Source organism: Triturus cristatus, chromosome 1_1, assembly GCF_964204655.1.
Source record: "Triturus cristatus chromosome 1_1, aTriCri1.1, whole genome shotgun sequence".
Lineage (NCBI taxonomy): Eukaryota > Metazoa > Chordata > Amphibia > Caudata > Salamandridae > Triturus > Triturus cristatus.
This window is the reverse complement of record NC_140579.1, coordinates 199436213-199456115: the sequence shown is the minus strand read 5'-3', so window position 1 is coordinate 199456115 and position 19903 is coordinate 199436213. Positions and strand designations below refer to the sequence as shown.

Sequence of the window (19903 nt, the reverse complement as noted above, 5' to 3'; positions counted from 1 at the left end):
AGCCAAGTCCGGAGAGACGGCTTCTTTGGCCGTTCTGTTCTCCAGGACTTTCTGGTGTGAACTTAGTTCGCAGACCCACCTCCGGGGTTGGTATTGCTGGGGTATCTATTCTAAGGTAAGGAATCTATAACTAACTGTTTCTTTCAGATGAACATGTTACTTACCTTCAGTAACGATATAACTGTAAGAAACATATGTTAGTTATGGATTCCTTACCGCCCCACCCATCCTCCCCGTTCTGAAGATTTCTAGGGTTAAGGACATCCTTTCAGGGCCCTAGTTTTGTGCCCCAGTGGTCAGTGTCTTGCATGGCTCTGCGTTCCTGGCGCGGAAAGTCGTGTACAGAGCTGACGTCAGCGCGCGAGGGCGGTGTCTAACTTCTGCGACGTCATCCAGGTGCCCACGACGCCGACGACGGACGCGGAGTTGACCGACGCCACCTACCGACGCGCAGGGGTACTGATGACGAAAAACTTTCTGGATCCAGTGTGACGCCTGGGGGTAATTCTAAGGTAAGGAATCTATAACTAACATGTTTCTTACAGATATATATTATATTGTTACCGAAGGTAAGTAACTTGTTCGTATGGGTGACTGAAAGCCTCGGTCGTATATACTTGCAGCATAGGACATAACTTTCGCCATGTTACATGTATAACACAAACATACAATCATTTTTTTTTACATAGGAGACATTTAAAGTGCAGAAAAATGTTATACAAAATGATTATATTATGGAACTTTTATTGAACTTTGAATGTCTCTCATTTAAAGAAAATGGCAGTATATTTCAGTTATACTTAGGACAGTGTGTACTGGGAACAAGAGGCCTGCTGTTTGTAAATGTAACACTTTGAAATGGGAGAACATTAAAATAAAGAGTTAACTTAATCATTAAGATAACTTTGCATTTTGTTTTTCTCTTATTTAAAAGCATTCAGAAGCATGGTTTTGTTCACAGCTCCAATATTGAGATGACAAGAACTTTTATTTAAAAGTTAATACCTCAGTGCTTCAGTTGTTCCCCTCTGTGCCCCAGCCTGGGCATAAATTTGATTGAGCACTGCTCATTATTGGACTCTGCTATCTGCAGCCTGATGATAATAATGTCAAATAAACTCAGCCTTCACTTAACTTTAAAAGGAAAATGTGACCCTGTACTTATTTAAAAATAAACTCAATGATGCAAGCTACTCTGAAGGTGTCTGGTAGTTCGCGATCGACTGGGTGGTGACACCTGCCGTACGCCATTGCGCATGTATGCTTTCCACTGACATCTCTGAAGTTGTACAAGCCACACTCATGCACATGCCATTTGATAGCGATCAGCTTTTCAGTGAAAAGACCTAATCCTCTCTGGAAGTCTTCAAATGTAGAACAGTAGAACTTGAAAACTGAGTAGCCTCCTCAGTGAAGCAGTTCCACCATCCATACAGACCATTTTGAAGCTACGCCAGGGCACCACAGTACCAGTAGTGGCAATCTTTGCAGCTGAACCATTTGCTCCAACACATATACCGCCTTTTTGGTGCAGGGCTGGGTCCATTGGGCACTATCGCTAACAATAGTAGCACATCCAGTCCCTGCCATCTTCTACTGGCTCTGATGTCTCAGAAAGCTGTTTCCCATCTCCTCTGTAAGCCACCATCCTCTGTGGGGAGGAGAATGGAGGATCGTGTCTCATTTGTCCGCCGATTGGTCATCCAGCTATTCTGCGAAACTAGGTACTACGCTTCCTGTTCTTCCTTCCAGACCATCATACTGGTAGTTTGCGGTCCTGGATCCTGAATGGGAAAGCAATTTGTCTGTGACCATTGTCTCAGCTATGGGGAATTTCCCCAGTGGTGGCACACTTTGCAGGCTTCCTCAATGTGAAAACAAATGCTTTGTGTCCCTTCATCTTAAACCGCAAATAGTAAGCACAAATGGGAGCTTCATCCCAAAGTGACGGATAGGATTGTAGCCATACTGGAGTGTCTATGTGTGATCTCTTTGCTACGGCCCATAGCTTCCCATTGAATGGTTCCCTGGTTGAAGGCTTCAGTTTCAGATAGGCACTGGTCCTACTATATGCTTTTCCACAGATTTCACTTCTGTAAAAGATTCTGTAGAAGGTCCAGTAAGTTCAAATACAGCTGATTTTGATTGCCCCAGACTGGGTGAGGAGGAAGAATTTGATACACCGATTTGTTGACACTTTGCATTCAGCTCATTCTTCCTCTCCCCCACTGGATGGACCTGTTCTCACAGCTGGAGGATCAGTTACCAAGCCTCAAACTTCGCAAGAGCACACATGATGATGATCACAGCTAGAGACTTTTTGCTTACCGTTGAATTTGAGATGGTCATCTTGGCTGCCAGGAAATCCACCACACAATCCATTAATGCAGATTGTTAAAACAATCTTTTCTTGTGGGTCATTTGTTCAGTGGTGCGAGTCAGAAAATCTTAACCCATTTCAGTCATGCATTTCTGCTGTTCTGCATTTTGCACCGACTATTCCAGCAAAGTCTAACTGTGGCTACTGTTAAAGGTTATGTGGCTCCCCTAACTGCCATGATGTGTCTCCCTTAGCAGCCTATTCTGTTTAAGTCTGTCAGACGCCATTCTGGGGCCACAGGGCAGAGAGGGGCCACTGGGCCCCACCCAAGATGGTTGTGGCCATTAGCCACTGGTCTCCTGGTGTCCATCTTACTGTGACTCTAGACACCGAGCCAAGCACAGTCTAACTGTAATGAGTGCGAGCAGTCATAGCCGTCTTAGGAAGGCAGTGTGGGTTGCAAGAGCTCAGACCTCAACAGAGAACCAACAGGCACAATTAGTATTGTCCAGCCCTCTGCTAGTCTACTTATCACACAGTATTACTAAATACTACACATGCCAAATTTTGTTCAGCTATAGGGTTTCATACCACCTACAGGACCTAAAGAAATGCAGACATCCTTGTGGTGCCTGCTTCCTCCACTCTAACCTCTTGTGTGACTCAAGCAAAGATATCAGTAGAAGCATAGGCTGGGCACAGATCCAGATCTGTAGTAATTACCTGAAAGTTTAGCCTGTGTGTCAACTTAATTGTCTTTTGGTCCAACAAATCCATGCTCTTAAAGGTTAGCATTATCAGCAACAGTTTCCCTTTACTCACTTTCAGATGCAGTCTCTCAGTTTGTGGAGCAACAGAACTATTTGGCCTGATCAGCGACCCTGGTGAATTCCGGGTGCAGGATGGTGCCATCAATGTTTCCACACTCTAGAGCTTCAGCACAGGGTCTGGAGACCACATACAGCTGCCTAGCCCCCTTCAGACCACGGGGCACTGAGCAACTCGCTTGGCCGTAGTCGCGACTTTTGGGCCAATACATGTGACCGCTCATCTTTGGCCATTGCAGTCTTTGAGACCGAGACAACAGCTCCTCTTGAGTGGGCACCTCCGGCTGCACCAACAGCACTAAAGGCTGAATGCATGAGCACCAGGCCACTCTGTTACAACTTAGTGAATACTTTTTATACTGCTCATGGTGGGAGCAGCAAGTAGAGACCAGGGGATCCTGCAGACTTCAGGTTAAGGACCCGCTTTGCTTCCTTTCAGCAGTCAGGTACATCTTGTTGCCCCACACCCTGTGAACAAGCTGGGCTTTTGCTCTAAGACAGTCTCTCCTGCAGGGCAAAGCACGCTCCTTCTCTATCTAAGTAGGTGGACATGGTTCTAGGTGCTTAGGAAGACCAGCAGTTTCTCCAGATAATTGCAGACTTCCGGTGATGTCCCGTCACCAGTAGGAGACTGTCTTTTCTACCAGATCTTAAATATCAAGGAAAAAGGATATGTAGCATAATATAACACATTTAGTGTTTAAAGCAGTTAAATGTTATTGAAGTAGAACATAATAGACTTCATGGCTGATAAATAGCAACTATTATCATGGGTATAAAAGAGCCTGAGGATAACATTTGAAAAGAATGCTATAAAAGGTAAATAGAAGTGATACAATATAGGAACCCAAATGTAAATAGGCAAACTATTAAGAAAATTAGCCATTCAAGGGAGATAAAAAAAAAAAAACACAGAGGAGTGAAGTGTAGATTGTGGTGAGTTTGTTTTAAATCCCCTGAGTCCATTAGATAGCAAGGAACAGTAATCCAGTCAAGACAAAACTAGAGTTTGTAAGTGTGAATGAGATGAAGCAATACGAGAAAGAAAGACTTTTCTGGTGCTGTAATGTTGGGCCCAAGAAGCACATGTTAAACTGAAACCTTCTTGAAAAGACATTTTTAATGTTGAATGTTAGATCTGATAGCCCTTAGGGCATCCTTCCCCCAAACATTTTGCGTTCTCCCTTCCTGTTTGCTGAAATTAGTTTTTTGTTGACCATAGGACTCTGTGCTTTTTAACACTGCTAATGAGTGCTAAAGTGCTTGTGCTCCTCTAAGCGTTGTATAATTGGCTTACACCCAATTGGCACGTTCAATTTTCTTATAAGTCTCTAGTAAAGTGATCCAACATGTAACCAGGGCTTGTAAATTAAATACTACTAGTGGACCTGCTGCACTTAATGTGCCACCCACTTAAGTAGTACTTTAAAACATGACTTGGGGATGCCATGGCAGCCTGTGTGCAGTTTTAAACTGACAATTTGACCTGATAAAATAAGCCTTTTGCCAAACCTAGCCCCCCCGCTTTTAATACATATAAGTCACTCCTATATGAGGCCCTATACTGCCCATAGGGCAGGGTGCATTGTATTTAAAAAGTTGGACATGTACTTTTAAGTTTTACATGTTTACTATTATGAGGACTATCTATTCTGTAGGATAACATTGGGTTGCCTTATTTGATATTTATTGGTTTATAAAGTGCCTGAATCACCCCTCCAAGGGGTATCTCCGCACTGCAGAACTGCTTTCATCGGCCAGAGAAGAGGAACAGATCAAAACAATGCAGTCTTAAGAAACTTGCGGAACTGCAGGTGGTCAGAACACTCCCGCAGATGGAAAGGTAATTGGTTCCAATAAATAGGGGCCAGGTGGGAAAAACCTGTACCGCCGAGATTTTTTACAGCGTGGAACCACGAATAAAGATTTGGTCCCTGAGTGTAACGCCCTAAGTGGCAGATATTTTGTGAATTTTTCTGCCAGATAATTGGGACCTTTGCCATTCAAAGAGTTATGCACAATGCAACAGATCTTGAATCGGATCCGTTTACGCACTGGGAGCCAATGCAATTGCTGCAGAAGAGGAAGAGACCATTCGAGCTGCGGTATTTTGGACCACTTGCAGTCTGTTCAATGACGCGTCATTAGCTGAAATCAGAAGGGCATTGCAGTAATCCAGGTGATTTAGCACTAGTGCCTGGATAAGGGCTTTCCGAGTGGTTAGAGGAAGAAAAGGAAATACACTTCGGAGGAGGCTTAGCACATGAAAACAAGCATGTTCCATCAGAATTCGTTTCTGGTCCAGGCGGACGCCTAGGTTTTTGACCATGGTCTTAGGGGCTGGTGTGGAGCCCAGCTCCCCTAGCCACTAGCTCGGGGACCATCTTATGGATGCATCACCAAACAACATAATTTCGTTTTTTCCCGCATTGAGCTGGAAGAAATTATGCCTCATTCAGCTAGCAATGGCCTTCATTACCTCCGAGAAGATGGACTGGGCATTGGGATTATTTTTATCGAAAGAGAGTAGAAGCTGAGTATCATCAGCATATGAGATAGGCATAAAGCCCAGGTTCCTGAGTAATCCTGCAATGGGAGTAACATAGATGTTGAATAAAGTGGGATTTAGGCATGATCCCTGAGGAACTCCTTGTGTCAGTTCCACGGTCTTAGATCATCAACATCCATTGTAAAGCTGTTCCTTGTATTCCAATTTCTCTAAGTCTCCTGAGCAAAATTTGATCTGAGACCGTGTCAAAGGCTGCCGACAGATCAAGCAGCACAAGAAGTACTGCTTGTCCGTTATCCAGGGACTGTCTGATGTCGTCAGTGACAGCATTGAATGCTGACTCTGTACTATACCTAGGTCTAAAACCTGACTGGGATGAGTTGAGACAGCTGGAGGCCTCAACAAAGTCAGACTGATGTTTATTGATATGTTTTTCTAAAAATCTTGCTCAGGAGAGGTAACAGTGAAATAGGGCGATAGTTGGAAAGATCGTCCATAGGGGCCTTAAGCTTCTTATGTAAGGGTATTACTTGTGCCGCCTTCCACTCAGTAGGGAGTTGACCTTTGCTCAGCGAGAGATTAAGAATTGAGCAGATTGGGGAAGCAAGCTGTTTGGACAGCAGTGTGGTGGTCTTGGCCGGGATGATATCAAGAGGAGAGCCTGATTTTACAGTGTTGAGTAAAGACTCCACTTCACCGGGCATGAGCAAGGGGAAGTTTTTATCATAGATTAAATCGATTTTCTTTGTGAAGTGAGTGGCTATTTTGTCGTATAAATCTTGGGAGGGAGCTTCCTCATTGTTGCATGCCTTTGGATGGGTGAAGGTTTTAAGAATCTGATAAAGGGTTTTGGGGGCATTCCCAGCCTGCTCTAATTGCAGTGCAATATGGGCTTTGCGGGCATTTTAAAAATATTTTTATGATATTTGGTCAAAGCAGTTTTGTAATTTGGTTTATCTAGTATGTTATGGGATAGGCGCTAAAGCCGTTCCAATTTTTTGCAAAGACTCTTTTTCATCGTAAGGTTAGGAGAAAACCATGCTGTCTGAATACGCCTTGCTGAGTAGGTGTGTTGCTTTAAAGGGGCCAAGAAATCAATGGCAGTTTTTGTAGTAGAGTTGTAGCAGGGTAGACCGTCTTCTATATTCTCTGGTCAGGAGTGGTTTTATGCCACTGTCTGAGCCAACTCAAACGACTAGAAGAAGAAGCGTTGTGCAACCTGGGGCCCTAATTTGGAACTCTATAAGTGAATGATCGGTCCATGTAAGAGGGCAGGTGGCTCCGCAAAGCATATTGGAGGAGTTGGTAAAAATAAGATCTAACGTGTGTCTCATTAAATGAGTTGGGCCATCGTTGATCTCATGTAAATCTAGCGTTAATAAATCTGTTAGGAGCGATGAGTCATCTGTTTTGAGGTGACTTCACCATGGACATTAAAGTCACCCAAAATTTTTTTTTTTTGTAGAAATGACATGCGGGGAAATGAATTCCATTAGTTGGAGTGAGAAGTCTCGAAGGGCACCAGGAGGCCAGTAGACCAATGCGCCTTTCCAGCTGTATTGTGGGTGCAGGTCAATTCTAAAAACTAGTACTTCAATTCTGTCATTACTTAATTGCTCCAATATTGTTACTTTAATGGATTCTTTATAAATACTTTAATAGATTCTTTATAAATTATCGCTATCCCTCCATCCCCCTATTCTAGTTAATCTATTTAGCCTTAGGATACAATATCCCTCTGGAAGTGCCAGTGCTGTAGCAGGGGTTGAGCTGGGTTTTAGCCAAGTTTCAGTCAAGAATCCTATATCGGGGAGTTTGGAGGACAAAAGGTCCCAAATTTCCACTGCGTGTTTAGGCAGCGATCTCACATTGCTAAGAGGTAATTCCAGTCTTGCTTACCCAAATGATTCTGAGGAGAGGGATCTGTCATCGTATGGGGGCTGTACTGTTTAACATATCATAGGTGGGGTGCTGTGTCAGTTGCAAGCTCTGAAATCTGCAGTACCTGCATGCGAAGGGCCCCTCCAGTGTCGAAGGGGTACAGGGAGTAGCCTTTGCTAGGTGGAAGCATTTATGTAGGCTGCTTTGTCTAATCTCGAAGAGTTCCTGGCTAGAGTAGGCATATACAGCTTTAGGGCAAGTACCTGGCTCTGGGATAAAACGTGCAGGGTTCCTGGCTCCTGGCGATGACCGGGCGCAGGCGGGCTTGCCTTAGGCGCGCCTTCGGTGCGCCAGTGGTGCATCTGCTGCACATCGTGCCTGGCAAGCAAATTATATAGGGAGGCCAGCTGGTAGAGCGCAGACCTCCGTTCCGTCCCCCCGGAAGTTCAGATGCACTACTTCCTCCTTCTCGCAATCTCCCTCCATACAATCGGGAAAGCCCATGGTGGACCAGGGAGAAAAGCAGAAGGCTGTACGAGTGCAACTGAAAAAGGTAATTGAAAAGTCCCCGTTAAGATTTACAGATTAAAATACGCATAAAACGATTAGCATACACGCCAAATATTCTCTTACTAGGAGAAAGCATTCAAGTATTCACAGTTCAATTGCCTGATTCTAGCACGTCTGCTGCACGTTGTGCCTGGCATGCAGGTTATATAGGGAGGCCAGCTGCTAGAACGCAGACCTCTCTTCTGTCCCCCCGGAAGTTCAGATGCACTACTTCCTCCTTCTCGCAATCTCCCTCCACCCAACCGGGAAACCCGTGGTGGACCGGGGAGAAAAGTGGAAGGCTGTGCAAGTACGAGTGCAACTGAAAAAGGTAATTTAAAAGTGCCCGTTAACATTTACAGATTAAAATAAGCATAAAACGATTAGCATCCTCGCCAAATTTTCTCTTAGCAGGAGAAAGCATTCAAGTGTTCACAGTTCAATTGCCTGATTCAAGCACGTCCCCACATTATATTTAATAAGTGATAACATTTGATTGGAAACAGGCAGAAATGTCATATTTGGTCTCAAAAGAATTGTAATTTAAAATGCGCTTTAATGGTAAAGTCTGATTTTAAGTCACAGGTCTGTAAATGGCTCTTTTAGAAAGTTGGCGTTTTGTTGTCCTAACCATTTGGCACCTGCAGCCTGTGTCTTGGGTCACAGGACTGTGATTATAATATCAGTTGGCCTTTGTGTATTCCTTCCAGACATTGAGATAATAGGGAACAAGGTGTTGGCAGGATGGGCTATTCTGAGTTATGTGAGAGGCCAAGCTGTTCCCTGCCCTACTTACATTTCAAAAGAACTTCCTCGGCCCACTCACAAAGAACTTCACACTAGCCTTCTGTCACCCAGACGCTTGCAGCCAAGGCAGAAAGAAAGGAACTTCCAGAACCATCTGTGGGTGAAAACTCTAGAAGTTTCTTCCACTTCAAAGCTGGAACCAGATATAAAAATAGGACCCTCAGATCCACTTCAGTTCACTCCTGGACATGGGAAGGACCCCCAGAAGGACTGCCCTGTAGTTCAGAGGACTGCCTTGCTGTTTGAAGCCTGCTCTGTCCTTCAGAGGGCTGCCCTGCTGCTACCATAGAACTGCAATGCTGCTTGACGTATGCCTTGTACCCTCAGAGTACTGCCCTGCTGCTTGATCCCAGGGCTACCAGAGTGACTTCAATTGATAGTTGTCTGTTCCCCTGTTCCACAGGGACACAAAAGCTCCAACAACCTTTAACCCACACCTGGAACCTGGACCATAACTAAAGTGAGTCTGACCCTCCAAGTGGTTCCCACCCTATCCTGGACACTTGAGAATGGTGCTAAAGGTGCCCAAACAGCCAAAAGGCAAAACGTGAGTGTAGGAAGCTTGCTCTCTCTATATAGTGTACCAAAATGAGATGCACTGTGCAGAGTCCAGGTATCCCTTATTAGTGTACAGGGGCTTGCTCTAGCACTCTCAAGGTGCTCTATTTGTGGTAGTGTGGTCAAGCAGCCTTAGGCTTATCAGAGGGGAGTAGGAGGCATTTGTTGCACACACAGAGTCAATAAATGAGGCACACACTCAATAAGGAAATCCCCCTGGGGGTCCTGGCGTCTATAAACTTGTTGGGGAGATGAATTTGACCTCTCAGATGACAGTGACCTCCTCCTGGGCAGCTGATGCTTTGGTGGACCAGGTGGTCAGCAGATTGGTGAACTGGACGTTGCAGTCGGTGCCTGCAGGCTGCATAGAAGTGGTTCATCTACTTCAAGGGAGATGATGGTTGGTTTGCAAACTGCTGGCAGCCCTTCAAGGCTTTTGTAAGATGCACAACTGCAGGACGAATTGGGTCTTTGCAATTGTCTAGACGGGCGCAGGCAGGCGGGGTTTGGCGCCAAGTCCACAGCTTATCTTCAGTTCTTGCGTTCTTTGGCTCTTCTTTGTCCATCTTCTTTATTCCTTTTTGCCCTTCTTGTTCTTTATTCAGGTGAATCTGCATTCCTGGTGTCAGGGGAACACCTAAATACTGAATTTCGGGACGATAAGGGGAATGATGGGTAGTAGCCAACGGGCTACTTACCCTTGGAGTTACTACACTCCCTATATGACCACTTCCTGTGGGAGTTGGCATAACCCTGTCCCAGAGTTCCTCTAAGGTACCCTCTATGTGCATGGCATAATAAATCTTGTACTGGCAACAGCACAGATTTATTAAGACAAGGTGTTTGATACCAAACACCATAGGTTTCAGTGAAGCCATTAATATAGCTGTGGAACTCTTAATTACCAGTGGCCAGTACATATACTTAAGATGGCTTCCCTGTTCACTTGTACCACCCATCTAGTAATCAAACTAAACAGCACAGGGGCAGAGCTCTGAGAACCGGCAGGAGATCAGGACCTACCTGCTCATCCAACCACTCAAAGGGCATTGCAGGTTGGCCTGACTTGCGGTAGCTTCTGTTACGCTCTTTTCTGCCGCTACAGCCAATGACCTTATCCCGCTGGAGATTTTGGCCTTCCAAAAAAAAAGCCTATGTCCGAACAAAGGGATCTTCAACTCAACTTTGTCCAGTGGTTCCTCGACTGCAATTCCTCCTCCTCAGATAGTGCCGGCTGCATTGCCCCACTAAACTATACCCTCTCAGACCTTCTTCTACCCTATTTGTCCTAAGTCTGAAGGTAAGCAGAGACCGGACCCAATCCACCCTGTGTATCCAAACCGCACTCCATCGCGGTCGGTCATAACTTTTGACTTCGATTATACTATGTGTGCGTGGTAGGCGCTTAGATCTTTTAGACACTTCTTTTCACTAAAAACCTTAAAAGTTCATAACTTTGCTTTTACTAGTTGGATATTTGGCATTCTGTTGTCCATCTATTTATTAACATTTTCTCAATGGGCTCCCATTGACCTCGGTTTGATCCGTTCCTGTCATGGGCACTAGTCCCAGCCACACAAGTGGCGCAGCATTTTTATCGGTGCAAGTGGGGTTACGCTAGGTGGTAGGATTTTTGTGGATTCCCTCAGATTCCGGAAGTTTCCATCACAGAAATGTAAGGAATATGTGTGATTTCAGGCATAGTTTGAGGTTTGTAGGGCATTGTGGGTAAGTAAACCTCATGGGATCCACGCAAGGCACACACCCTGGAATACCATGGTTGTCTAGCTTTTCAAAAATGTCTGTGGGTTCGTAGGTTTGCATGGGTGACACCACAGCATGGCCCCAAATACTGCAGCTACCCAGATTACTTATGTCTCAATGTAGTGCTTTAAAGCCCTTTCGTGTCAAGTCTTGTGGCCCTCCCACACAAGTGGGGTACCGTTTTTATTTGGGGACAAGTGGGAACTCGGAGTTGTAGGAAATATATGGCTTCCTGTAGATTCCAGAACTTTCCATCACAGAAATGTAAGGAAAATGTGTGTTTTTTTGCCAAAGTTTGATGTTTGCAATGGCTTCTAGGTAAAATTATGTATTGAGAACCACGCAAGTCACCCCACCCCGGATTCCCCCAGGTGTCTAGTTTTCAAAAATCTGCACGTTTTCTAGGTTCTCAGGTGCCAGCTAAGCTAGGGCCCAAAATCCACAGATATCCACTATGCAAAAAAAGGGTTAGTTTTGAGTGTAAATATGTCATATATCCAGATCAAGCACAGGATTCACTTGCTCGTGCCTAGCCACACGCACTTAACTTTGCAGTTTGAAGCCCAAGCTAAGGCTATTCTGCATCCTGACACAAATTGTTTTTAAATTGCCTACTTTGCATGCATGGGGTATTACCAGCCTCTTTGTTCTTAATCGTTTTTTTAGCCTTGTATTTTAATTAAAAGTTAGAAGGATTTTACTTACCTGCTGTGTCCCCTGCTCCCGCGCTCACCTCCCATAGAGCCTGCTTTCCGGTCCACCGCAGCTGTTGCTGATTGTGTGGAGAAAGCACTCCGGCTCCACTTCCGGCTAGGGGCATGTTAGCGTTCTAGTTGTTGCTCCTACTCCCGGTCATAAGACCGATGCTGCGACAGACGCGCAGCAAATCAAGCACAGGATTCACTTGCTCGTGCCTGGCCACACGCACTTAACTCTGCAGTTTGGAGCCCAAGCAAAGGCTATTCCGCATCCTATCTCAAATTGTTTTTAAATTGCCTAATTTGCACGCATGGGGTATTACCAGCCTCTTTGTTCTTAATTGTTTTTTTAGCCTTGTATTTTAATTAAAAGTTAGAAGGATTTTACTTACCTGCTGTGTCCCCTGCTCCCGCGCTCACCTCCCATAGAGCCTGCTTTCCGGTCCACGGCAGCTGTTGCTGATTGTGTGGAGAAAGCACTCCGGCTCCACTTCCGGCTAGGGGCGGGTTAGCACTCTAGTTGTTGCTTCTACTCCTGGTCATAAGACTGATGCTGCGATGGACGGCGTGCCTAAGGCAAGCCTGTTTGCAGCCGACTAGGGAAAAGGGGCCAGGAACTCTGGTCAAAAATTGGTTTACTCCATGGAAGAACTTTATGAACTAAAAGGCTCACCTCACGCGCCGGCCTTCTCGGATTCTCTAGTAGAGAGGCTCCTTTCAGATAATCTGTTAGTGGACAATGGTGAACCACAGATGAGTGGGTCGCAGGCTCAGAGGGCTAAGGATGAGTGGTCAGACGAGCCCTTTGGCTTAAAGGCCACTTTGCTAAACACTCGGTCCCTTTAAAAGCACAATTTGGAAATTTTCACGCTGCTTCAGGAGAAAGAGCTTGACATCCTCGCATTAACAGAGAGATGGTTAGAGGATGCCTCAGGTCCTGACATAGTGGCCACCCCAGACTACGATGCCCTGACTCACAATCGGCAGGGGAATAAAAGAGGGGGAGGATTTGCAGTATTCAGCCGCAGGGTCCTTACCACTGAGAAAATAGTTGAGAAGAGCCTAGATGGGGCGGAGGTACTAGGGATTAAGATCGGGCTCAAATCATCCTGCCTGATAGGGGTAGTGGTATACCGCCCTCCTCGGTCAACCCTGTTGTTTAATGATCTGTTCCATGAAGTGGTTAGTGATCATGTTCGAGATACCAACCGATTCTTGTATAAGGGGACTTCAACTACCACTGGGATCTGATACCAAGAGATTGTGTGTCCAATAGGTTTGGAGAAGCTATGACCATGCTGAGGTTGAATCAAATTGTGGAGACCCCCACTGACGAGAAGGGTCATACTTTGGACCTCATTTGCACTATGTCTCCAGCCACGCTAAAAATAGAGTGTAGACCCTGTAGCTGGTCAGATCATCATCTGATCAGCTTTGAGATCCCTGTGTGTAGCTGACCTAACCACTTACCTCCAGTGCGGAGGGTGGTACGGAATTGGCGCCAGATAGAGGAGGCCAGGCTGAGTGAAGCATTAAATGAGACAGTACACCCAGGGACACAGTCCGGCGATCCGGACTTGGAGTACGAGGAATTTACTTGCTGGCTGAGGACAGCCATTGACACTGTGACCCCCGCCCAGAGGGAAAGGTTAATAAATAGTATGAAGGGTGCCCCATGGTACACGGAAGAACTAAGAAAGCAAAAACAGGCCCTTCGTCAATGCGAAAGGCATTGGCGGAAATTATACAACCCAAAGGTCTGGTAGACATACAAAGCAAAATTATCCCTCTACAAAGCATCAATTATCACAACAAAATCTGCATATTACGAACTGAAGATTAAGGAGGCCACGGACACTCAGAAGGGACCTTTAATGTACTCAGGAATTTGAGTCAAAAGAAAGAACAGAGGACGGTCGCCAATCAGGATGACTGTGATAAGATAAAGGACTTCTTTCTAGTTAAGGTTAAAGACATCATTATGGAAATAGGCAACACTCGTATAAGTCCCTGCCCTCTGTCAGTGGTGGATCCACTAGATTTTCAGGGCGGCTCTCTCTTAGTCTTTCCTGCACTTGACTCAAACGGCTTAGCCCATATTGTGGCCAAAGTGAAATCTGGGTCAACAGGAGATCCCTGCCCTCCTAGGGTGTTTAAAATGGTCCTTCCTGCGGTAGGGCCAGAGGTGCTGTCCCTACTAAACCTGTCCTTGGCAACAGGGAAGGTCCCATACAAATTCAAGGAAGCTATGGTGATTCCACTGCTCAAGAAAGCAGGGGCGGATATCAATAACTTGAAGAACGTCCGACCCATCTCCAGACTTCCATTTTTGGCTAAAGTACTTGTGCTCAGAGTTCTCTCGTCCTTCTTGGAAGAACATCAGCTGTTACATGCACGACAAGCAGGATTTAGGGCCCACAAAAGTACTGAGTTGGTGAAGCTCTCAGTACTGGATGAACTGAGGCTCGCAGCTGATAAGAAGAACCCCTCAGCACTGATCCTATTAGACCTCTCAGCCGCGTTCGATGTGGTGAACCACGCGCAGCTGCTGGCCCGTGTTTGGCGGTTGGGAGTTACCGGTATGGTCCTCCAATGGATCGCCTCCTTTTTGAAGGATCGGTCTCAAAAGGTCCAATGTACGTCTAGGTATGGCACCCTACCATGTGGGGTTTCGCAGGACTCTGCGTTGTCCCCCATGCTTCTCAATATTTACCTTCAGCCATTGGTAGAAGCATTGGCAAAACTGGAATGTCAGGTGTTCAATTATGCTGATGACACCCGACTAATTGTGCGAGTTAACAATTCCACTCAGGCACAGCTTAATGTTCAGAACATCCTCTGGTTCACTATGAACTGGATGACCTCCAATTCACTTAAGGTAAATCCCGATAAGACAGAGGTGCTGGTCCTCACAACAGGGGCTAACCCCTGGTCCAGCCTCTTTTGGCCACAAGAGCTTGGCTCCACACCAACACCGGTGCCAGCTGTGAAGAGCTTGGGTATCAGACTAGACATCAAGCTAACTCTAAACAATCAGGTGTCTGCTGTAGTGGGGAGTTGTGTGAGCTTGATGAGGCAACTCCGGAAACTTGCGACCCTGTTGTCATTTTCCACCATGCGTACTGTTGTGTCGGCACTAATCTTGTCACGCTTGGATTACGGTAACGCAGTATACATAGGGCTTCCTAATACACTTCTGGGGAAACTTCAGGTGGTTCTAAATGATGCGACAAGATTGATTTTTAAATTGCCAAGAAGAGCACGCGCCACACCCCTGCTACAACAGCTACACTGGCTCCCTATTAAGCAGAGGGTCAGGTTCAAGGGCCTGTGCATTGCACATAAAGCACAGTATGGAGTGGCGCTTAACTACATCAGAGACCATTTGAAGCCTTATGTGCCTGGACAATGCCTCCGTTCATCTGAGTCAAGCCTGTTGGCCTGCCCACACTTTAATAGAGTCACCTTGGGGGGGGGGGGTGGGCCTTCTCAGTTGTGATTGCCCAGCTCTGGAACAAGCTACCGGACAGTATGCAGGGGAAGCTACCATACTCCTGTTCAGGAGGAAACTCAAGACCATCTTGTTCACTGAGGCATTTGGATAAGCTTACCCTAATCGTGCTGAGCCCAGCAGGAATAAGGGATTCCCGGATTCTTGGTCTATGCTGCAAGTGCTTAGAGACCTTTTGGTGATTTGGCGCTCTTCAAATCTAAACTAACATAACATAACATGTTGCATTATGGGCCACTTCCTGTAGCAGGATTCTAGGCCTACTCACACAAGTGAGGTACCATTATTACCAGGAGACTTGGAGGAATGCTAGGTGGAAGCAAGTTTGTGGCTCCCTGCAGCTTCTAGAACTGTCCATTACAGAAATGTGAGGAAAATGTGTTTTTCTTTTAGTCAAATGTTAAGAATTGCAAAGCATTCTGGGTAAAAAATCCTGGTGCGAGCCATGCAATTCACCCCACCCAGGTTTCCCCCAGGGTATCTAGTGTTCAAAAATATGAAAGTTTGCTATGTTTCCCTTGGTGCAAGCTGAGCCAGATCCCAAAATCCACAGCTAACCTACTATACAAAAAAAGAGTTTTTTTTATTGGCAAATGTGATGTATCCGTGTTGCATTTTGGGCCATTTCCTGTCACAGGTACTAGACCTACCCACACAAGTGAGGTACCATTTGTATTGTCTGACATGTGGGTGCATAGAATAGTAGAACATTTTTTATTACCATTTGGATTTTGCTGCATTTGTGCCTTACAAATGTAAGCCAGTGTATAAGAAAGAAGACATTTTAAATAATGCCCTCTACATCATATGCTAGTACGGGTATCCACAAATTCAGAGATGTACAAATAACCACTGCTCCTAAACTCCATATCTTGTGCTGATTTCAGAAATACATTGGCTTCCTTGATACCTATTTTTCAATACATATTTCACCATTTTAATTGGCCCATACTTGGTACACAATGAAAAACCATTGTATGTTGCAGCTCAGTTGTTGGCTCTGGGTATCTTGGGTTCTTTCGGAACCTACATACCCGATATATCCCTGCAACCATAACGTTGTAGCGGACACAGTGGTATAGTGCTTTTGTAAATCGGCCATTGTGACAAAAATTTACAGATGAAAACGTTGTCACAAGTGGCTGTTTTGTCCTACTTATTTTCATTTCATTTCAGAAATCTTTATTTCGATCACAGATCATAAAAGATGCATAACAATAGTACAAAAAATTTTAAAAACGAATTAAACAGTGTGATCCAGTAGTTAAAACAGTGTTAAAAGAGGGTGCATGAAATTCAGTCTGTAGCTATCAAGGAGTCTTTTTATACGAGTCTTTTTACCCATCGGCTTCGGGTGTACCACATGGAAGTTAAAAATTTCGAGAGGGCAAAGACTACAGTGGGGGAGAGGTCTGTCTTTAAAACTCTATAAGCAGGTTGAAAGGATCTAAAACCCAAGTTCTTAAGTAGGGGGACTAACCAATATTTCCTGCTCCTCTCATAGCCCTTGCAGAAGAAAACAACGTGAACGTCATTCTCCTTTGGATGTGCGCACACTGGGCATGTTTCTATGGAGGAGCGGCATGTCCAGGACGCTGTGAACGATGCTAAGGGAAGTGTTCCGTATCTCCATTGTAAGAATAATTTCCTCGTTAGTACAGGAGACATGGCATCTAGAGTACTTTCAAGATGGTAAGAATCTTTTACTTTTAGGAACAAATGGGTCAAAGATCCTTCTCGTGTGGCATCGATAGCTCTGGTGAGCATTAGTTCTTGGTATGCTCTCACAAGAACCTTTTTTGGAGTCTTTAGACAGGCGTTTGTAGGATCCGTCCATAGTTCCGGATAACCAATCTCCTCTAGCATTCCCTTAACATAAATCATCCATGGAATTTGCTTGGCGTTCCGTTGGTGCAGGAATTCCTGTAACTCCTCTCTGTAGTTTGTGAGATCTGGGCTGCACCACAAGCGTCTCCAAAATGTCAAGGGTTTAAGACCTAGCTCCTCAATTATCGATCGAATTCCCATGTCCAATCTTAGGGGCAGTAGTGGAGTGCTCTGCGGTAGGGCAACGATCTGTCTCAGAAATTTATTTTCCGTTGACTGTAGTTTAGACAGATTGGTGTGTCCCCACAGCTCACCCCCGTATGTGACACCCGCGCGGGCTTGAGTTTTGTAAATATGAATGATTGGGGTTAGTGGGCGATAGGAAGATTTGTTCGCCAGACGCATAGTGCCACCCGCCAACTGAGCCAGTTTGATAGTCACTTTAGTCTGGTGTGACGTCCACGTTAGATGTTCGTTTATAGTAATCCCCAAGTATTCGATGTTATGCACACGTTCTAATTGGACTGTGCCTAACCTAGGTGGAGCTCGGTTATGGGTATTAGGATTAAAAATCATAAATTTAGTTTTTTGAGGATTAATTTCCAATCCACGCTCAGAGCAGAACTCTAAAAAACCGTCTAAGATGCGTTGGATCCCCATAGGGGATTTAGACAACAGCAGGGTGTCATCTGCAAACATGATTGCAGGCACCCTGCTGCCTGTCAACTTGGGGGCATCGGTGTTGGCAATCCTGTTCAGTTGGGCAACTACCCCGTTCACAAAGAGGCAAAACAGGGTCAGTGCAAGGACACAACCCTGTCTAACCCCTCTGCGAACGGGGAAACTATCGGTTAACTTGCCATCTTTGCCGCACCTTACGCGGGCGTAGTTGTTATAATGAAGTCTCATCAGGATTGCCAGAATATCACCAGGGACGTTTAGCTCTTCCATGACTCTCCACAGCCGTGCCCTAGGTACCAAATCGAAGGCGGCACGTAAGTCTACAAAAATAGTATACAAAGTACCGCCCTCGATTACGGCTGTTCTCCAATAAAGGAGATTCAGCCGGAAAATTTGATCTACTGTCGATACACCCTGTCTGAAGCCCGCCTGATAGGGGGACAGGATATCCATCTCCTCTATCCAGGCCAGAAGCCTGTCCAAAATCAGTCTTCCGAAAAGTTTTTGGGGTATGTCGATGAGACTGATAGGACGATAGTTGGCTGGGAGCAGAGGGGAACCCTTTTTGAAAATTGGAACCACCTCTGCTCCCAGCCAAGTATCAGGGACCTCCATTCCCCCCAGAATGGCATTAAATATTAGTGTAAGATATGGGACCCATATCCCTGGTTCCTGTTTGAACAAGTCCCCAGGCACCCCATCGAGTCCCGGGGCTTTTCCCGCAGCTAGACCCTTGATGGCCTCCCATCTCGCTCTAAGGGAGCTCCCGTATGACTAGATGTCTTTATGCCACCAACTGTATTTTGTTCCCCCCCTTCCTCAGCATAAAACGTCTCAAAGTGGCGCTGCCATATCATGGGCGCTATGTTGGGCTCTATTGCCGAGGATAAATCCTCAGTACCATTGGCGACTATGCGCCAAAATTTGCGCGAGTCTCTGTTAGTTAGTGTTTTAACAAGGTTTTCCCAATAATCCTGGTCCCATTCCGCCCGCGCATTTTCCAGGAGCCTTTTGTAGGATCTTCTCCTAGCTTGGATTTCTTCCTTGCCATAGCGTCCTTTTATAGCAAGTAACAGATGGGCCTTGGATTCCCTGCAAGTGGCGTTATACCAGGATGTTTTGGACAGGGGGCCTTTCCTTTTCCCTGAGGATGAAAACAGATCCTGCTCTAAGGTGATGATTATGTCTGCATGAATTTGTGCAAGCTTTCCTCTATTGGGATCATCTTGCACCTCCTTTCCAATCTGAAAGGCCCTCTCCAGCAATGGGATGATCCTTGCATATAACTGCGGTATTCTATCTGGACTATTGACCAATTTCTCCCACTTGACTCTCCGCCGATTGTTTTCAAGTAAGAGCCCTGCTTTATCTTTATCCGGTCCGTAGGATGTGTCCTCGCCCCCTGGCAGGGAATAAGTCAATTCCAAAGCGTTATGGTCACTGTCCATTCTTTCAGTGACTTTGAAATCGACTATTAATGGCCACATGAACAATTTGACCAAAATATAGTCCAGTCTGGATTCGCTACCTGTTTTATTATAGGTATACATGCTAGGGATGTCCGATTTGCAGCGGCCATTGCAAGCCCTTAGGCCTTGATTAAGAGTGAGGGCAGTTATCTGCAAGGCCAAGGGAGTCCAGGCCCTAAGTGGTGGGGCCACCGTTTCTGGAACAAACCAACATGAATCTTCCTCATAGGAAGGGCCGTCACATAGTCCAGAAAGTGGTTCGTACTGTGAATTAAAGTCACCTCCCACCAAGCAGGCAAATTCGCAAGGAATGCCTTCTAGGAACCCGGATAATTCATCTATAGTGCAAGATTCTTTTAGCATAGGAACAGGCCTTGAATATATGTTAATGACTAACAGCTTAGTGGAGTCTGACCACTCGAGTAAGACAGCCAATATGTCATCCGAGGCGGTCTCTAGGCAAGTGGCGTGACAACCTAGGTCAGTTGCTACCCAGGTCGTA

The 19903-nt window shown here is 45.6% G+C and overlaps 1 protein-coding gene across 2 annotated transcripts in view; it reads left to right on the top strand.

The window, feature by feature from the left end:
• EIF2D (eukaryotic translation initiation factor 2D) overlaps window positions 1–19903 on the top strand; it is a 315356-nt gene that overhangs the window by 254628 nt on the left and 40825 nt on the right. The window lies entirely within an intron of this gene.